This window comes from Leucoraja erinacea, chromosome 33 (assembly GCF_028641065.1).
Source record: "Leucoraja erinacea ecotype New England chromosome 33, Leri_hhj_1, whole genome shotgun sequence".
Taxonomy (NCBI): Eukaryota; Metazoa; Chordata; class Chondrichthyes; order Rajiformes; family Rajidae; genus Leucoraja; species Leucoraja erinaceus.
In genome coordinates, this window is record NC_073409.1 from 11,694,752 (window position 1) to 11,700,751 (window position 6,000).

Consider the following 6,000-nt stretch of genomic DNA (forward strand, 5'->3'; position numbering starts at 1 on the left):
GCTGGAATGTTGCCACATCAAACCCAGGAATTCTGGTTAACATGTTCTGCATTTTGCAAATCTTATCTGGAGGAAGACTTTCTTGCATTTGGGGCCCATGGCTTCTGAGGGGACTGCTGAGGCTGGTGTGGGACCCACAGACCCTCCTGTGGATGGGGCCGGACATGCTGCTGGTCCAGGCGGGAGGGTGGCTCGCTCGATGAGTAGCTACTGGTTCCTCAGGATCCATGTGCTCTCTATAAAAGGATGCCCAATTCTCAATCTCATCCCAATTCTCCTCCATTTTGGGCAGTTTCACTGTATAAACCAGCTAACATCCACATTGGGATAATTCCATAAATCCATGTGTCATATCCTTGATCAGCGACCTTCAGTGTGAGACTATCTTGACAACCTTATAGAGAACAAAGTCCACCCCAACAACTGATTTTCCCTTTTCTATTCCACTGGTTGCATCCACACGAAACTCCAACAGTAGAACACGATCTTCCTTTCATTAACTCAAGGTGAGTCTGCTTAAACTGATCATTCTTTTCAAGATAAACACAAAAAGCTGGAGTAATTCAGCGGGACAGGCAGCATCTCTAGAGAGAAGGAATGGTTGACGTTTCGGGTTGAGACCCTTCTTCAGATGTTCAGACCCTTTTCAAGATGTTCTCTTATATCCTTTGTTATTGATTCCAATGTTTCCTCACTGTGCAGGGGCTCCCTGGGTTACAAGTGCCTGACTTATGCACGCAAAGTGTCGTGTTAATTTTTAAAGCATTTTTCAAGCTTGTAGTCATATAAAATGTTTCATGGCGTTCATTAACGACTCGATGAATATGTGTTCCAGTTTTTTCTTTTCAATTTACTTCAAGCATTTGGTTACAAAGCAGATCATTGACTTGGCCTGGATTCTACTCACTGAATGTTCTTTAATTGAAAAGAGGTAGGAGGATGAATTGTGCCACAATTATTCTGACAATTGTGCTTCCCTTGGTTAAGTACGCCAGTGGGACAGTTTCTTAGGTTAGTAACATCACTAAAACTACCGTGAATCTGGGCTTGAAAAAGACATTCACCACATTTCCAAGGTGTTGACAAAGACCACTGTATTTCTAAGAATGTGACAGATTCCTGACTTTATCTGATGCAGCTGCCCCCAGACAAGTTATCCATTACAATAAACATTCAGAAATAAATATTTAGGTTCAGGATATATTTTTGGTCCATGGCGGATTGGGGGAGGGAAATGAGGTAGGACCAGGGGAGCAGTGTGGTCATACATCATGTTCTCCACACAGCCCTGTCCAACATAAGCAACGATGCCTTCTGCTCACCAGTCTCCAGTGAGATCCAGTGTATGAACCACTTGCTTGCTGAACTTGTATGTTTACCCTCTGCTCTCTACCTACCTAGAGGCCCTTGTGTAATTTCTCACTATTAAAACATCCTCTGCTTTTATATTCTTGCTGCCAAAGAACACAATCTCACATTTAATTCCTTCTGCTGTCCGTTTGATCACTAACATAACCTGCCAATGTTCGCTTTGTGCACCTCCCTTCCAGTGTAAATGTATTACACTTTTTATTCTCTGTCATGCGCAGCACAGAAACAGGCACCTCTGCCCATTATGTCCCATAGGTAAGGTCACAAGTGATAGGTGTAGAATTAGGCCATTCGGCCCATCCAGTCTACTCCGCCATTCAATCACGGCTGATCTATCTCTCCCTCCGAACCCCATTCTCCTGCCTCCCCATAACCTCTGACACCTGTACTAATCATGACTCTATATCTGCCTTAAAAATATCCATCTGACATTCCTTTACCAAATCTTTTTTTAACCAATTGATCAATATGTTCCTATAGCCTACAACGATCTGTATGGAGTTTGTAAGTTCTTCCCATGACTGCATGGGTTTCTCTAGGTGCTCCAGTTTCATCCCACATTCCATAGACGTACAGGTTTGTAGGTTAATTGGCTTTGGTTAAATTGTAAATTGTCCGAAGTGTGTGTGGGAAGTGTTAGTGTACGGGGTTATCACTAGTCAGCGTGGCCTCAATAGACTGAAGGGCCTGTTCCCACACTGTATCTCTAAACTAACTAAAAATTATCCTCACCATCAGAACATCACCAACTTTTGTGACAACTGCAAACTTACTTATGATACCTCCTGCATTCATATACAAATTGTGGATGCATATAATCCTAATAAACCCTAAATATTAGCGTTATCAGCTAGTTATAGGTTTCTGCTCAGAAACAACCTTGCTCCATCACCCTCTGCCCTAGTACCATGCAGACTTTTTATCCAACTTGCACCGGTTTCCATTGGTTCGAACTATGTGGACCAACCTTTCATGTGAGATCTTGTCAAAGGCTTTATCGAAGTTCATGAAACTAAAAAAACCCTGCAAATACTAGAAACATAAATAAAAACATTGCTGGAGAAACACAGCAGGCCAGGCAGCATATGTGGGGATAGAAATAATGAACTTGTTCCGTCTCCTTACTTATGAAGAAGAATCACAGACTTGAAGTACGGATGGTTTCTCTTCCCAAAGATGCTGCCTGGCCTGTATTTTCTGTTTCTATTATTAATTAAACTGCCATAGATTACTTGTCAATATGTTTGATTTACTTTTGAAATCTATCTATCTATACCATTACTAAAACTCTCATCTTGTCCTCTTCCGGTTTGTGTTTTTTTTAAATGTGCGCAAAAATGGTACCCTATATCGCTAAGATTTTTTGCCAACTTACACACCATTTTCTGCTCCAAGCGCACCAAGTTTTGTTCCGATCGGTGGAAGATTACAACAGTTATGAAGATTTAAAAAAACGTGCGATCAGCAGATTGGTCTACTCGCCTGACAATCACCATGAAGGTAACGCCCCTTCCGACAGCCGCTGTAATCACCGGGTGGGGCAAGGAGAATAAAACCCCAAGGCGGGGCTGAATCCACAAGGCGCGCTGGTTGAGTCCGTGAGCCGTGCGGAGGAGAACAACGGCCAGCGAAGCAGCTAGTAAAGCGACCAGCGCCCTCTGTGAGTTCCCATCGCACCCCAACCACTTCCCCTCTGGTCCCCCTTGCTGGCTCATGCCCCCCTCCCCATAATACCAAACACTTCCCCATGGCTCTTCCCCATCTTTTCTCTGAGCTCCCGCCCCCCCCTGCCCCCACACCCTTCCACCCCACAGCCCACCCCCTCGCCCCCCCCCACATACACACACACACCCTCCCCCCCCACCCTCTCTGCCCCCTCCCCTACCACATGCACCCCTCCCCCCAAATACACACCTAATGCTACCCCCACAACCTCCCTCCCCACACCACCCCCTCACCCACATCACTCCCGCAACCAAACACAACCCCCCCTCCACCACACACAACCGCACGTTGGGGGAACAGACCCAACGGGTCTGCACTTGGTCTAGTATCCTCCTAAAATTTCTTATGCATTTTAAACATCTCGTTCCTCCCAGAGTAAATAGCAGAGAAAGATGCGATTTTAACATTTCAAATATACTATCCTATCTATGGAAAAGTTTCCTTTGGGTTCTTTTACAATTTATTCCCTCTCCAACCATCCAATCAAGTCAGCTGATGATGAAGATGCTCTCCAAAAAGATCTCGATGCTATGGTTGACTGGTCACATCAATGGGGTATGCAGCTCAACCCTTCCAAATGTGAAACCATGCGTGTCACCAGAAAGAGGGAACCAGGTGAAACATCATACAATATACTTGGTGCCACCCTTGAAGAATCCAAACAAACCAAGTATCTTGGCATGAAATTGCAGAGCGATCTTCATTGGAATAGTCACTCATCATGCAACTTCAATTCATCAATGTTCAACTTCTGTCAAGGAGAAGTTATACTTCATCCTTGTTAGACTACATTTGGACTACGCAGTTGCAGCATGGGAAACACAAATAAAAACATTTCTTCCATCAAAAGTGTCCAAAGACAGGCAGCTCGATTTGTTACTAGTCAAGTCAAACCACTTTTATTTCTATAGCACATTTAAAAAACAACTCTCGTTGACCAAAGTGCTTTACATTGGTGGAGGTGCTAACGTTATACAACAGTGGTTCATAGATTAAGTACAGACATAAATACATACATATAACCCTCCCTCAGAGGACGTCAAGAAAGACTTGAGAGTAAAGATGAGTTTTAAGTCTCGACTTAAAAGAGTCGATGGAGGGGGCAGTTCTGATGGGAAGAGGGATTCTGTTCCACAGTCTAGGAGCTGCAACTGCAAAGGCGCGGTTGCCCCTGAGCTTATGCCTAGACCGCGGGATGTTCAGTAACCCCAAGTCGGCCGATCTGAGGGACCTGGAGGTGGTGCGGTGGGTGAGCAGACTTTTGATGTAGGTGGGGGCAAGCCCGTTAAGGGCTTTGTAAACATAAAGAAGGATCTTGAAATTTATTCTGAACCGCACAGGGAGCCAGTGGAGAGAGGCAAGAATCGGGGTGATGTGGTCCCTTTTTCGAGTGCCCGTCAGGAGTCTTGCTGCGGCATTTTGGACCAGTTGCAGGCGGGACAGGGAAGATTGGCTGATGCCAGTGTAGAGGGAGTTGCAGTAATCGGGGCGGGAGGAGATAAATGTGTGGATGATCTTTTCGAGGTCGTCAAACTGGAGGAATTGTTTTATTTTAGCTATCGTCCGAAGGTGGAAGAAGCTAGCTTTTACCACGGCATTGACTTGTTTGTCAAATTTCAATGCTGAGTCAAATATCACGCCAAGGTTTTTGACTTGAGGTTTGAGTAATGGGGTAAGGCTTCCAAGGCTGCCTGCTAACGTTTTGATTGAGTCCGAGGGGCCGAGAAGGATGACCTCACACTTACTCTCGTTTAGTTGGAGGAAGTTCTGGACCATCCAACACTTTATATTCTCGAGGCAGTGGATAAGGTTAAGTCGACTTGATCGGTTGTTGGGCTTCAGGGGGAGATGTGTATCATCTACATAGCAATGGAAGGAAATGCCATGCCTTTCAATGACTTGGCATAAGGGGAGCATATAAAGGGAGAAAAGAATGGGGCCAAGGATGGAACCTTGTGGAACCCCGCAGCAGAGGCTAGCTGGGGAGGAGAAAGAGTTGTCTATGTTAGTAGAGAAACTCCTACCTTTGAGGTAGGAGATGAACCAGCTCAGGGCAGCGCCATCAATACCAACCCCGTACCGGAGATGGTCAATTAGGATGGTGTGGTCGACAGTGTCAAATGCTGCGCTGACGTCGAGAAGGAGCAGGATTGCACAGTCGCCCGAGTCAATGGTGAGAGAGAAGAAGCGATGTCACCAAACTTCAGACTGCACTGGGGTGGAACCCTCTCCAAGACAGACCGCTTGACAAAAGCTCACCGTTTGACCTGTGTTTACAAAATGTTAAATGGTCAGCTTGACAAAGATTACCAACCCTACACCAAACCCAAACCTATTAGGAGCAGACGAGGGCATTCAATCCAATTTGAGATATCAGCTACCAAGACAGATGTGTACAACATTTCATTCTTCCCCCGCACAATTAAAGCATGGAATAGTCTTCACCCTACCATAGTTACCCAACCAGACGCAACTAAATTTAAGGTAGCTCTTTATCTCCAAGAACCTTTTTTGCTCCACCCTCCGCCACCTCCAGTTTAAATTCCATTTGGAATATGTTTGGAGGACCAGGAAATCAAGAACCTCTCACCTGAAATTTACTTTGAGTTTTAGCCATCTAATTTTAGACTCCCCTCTCCCGGAGAAACAAATGTGGCTATTTACCTTATCTATGTCATGGCTAAAGGAAGGATAGGACTTACAGCTTAACATGCCAGGATACAGGCGAGATAGAGGTGGGGGAAAGAGGGGAGGGGGACTTACAGTTTTGATTGAGGAGAACATCGCGGCAGTAGCCACAAGCAGCAATGGGCCTGAGGCACACCACTAGTCCTGTCTAACACAAACTTCCTCCATCACCCTCTGCTTTAAGCTAATTAACCTCTGGCATTTATGTGGAGGAAC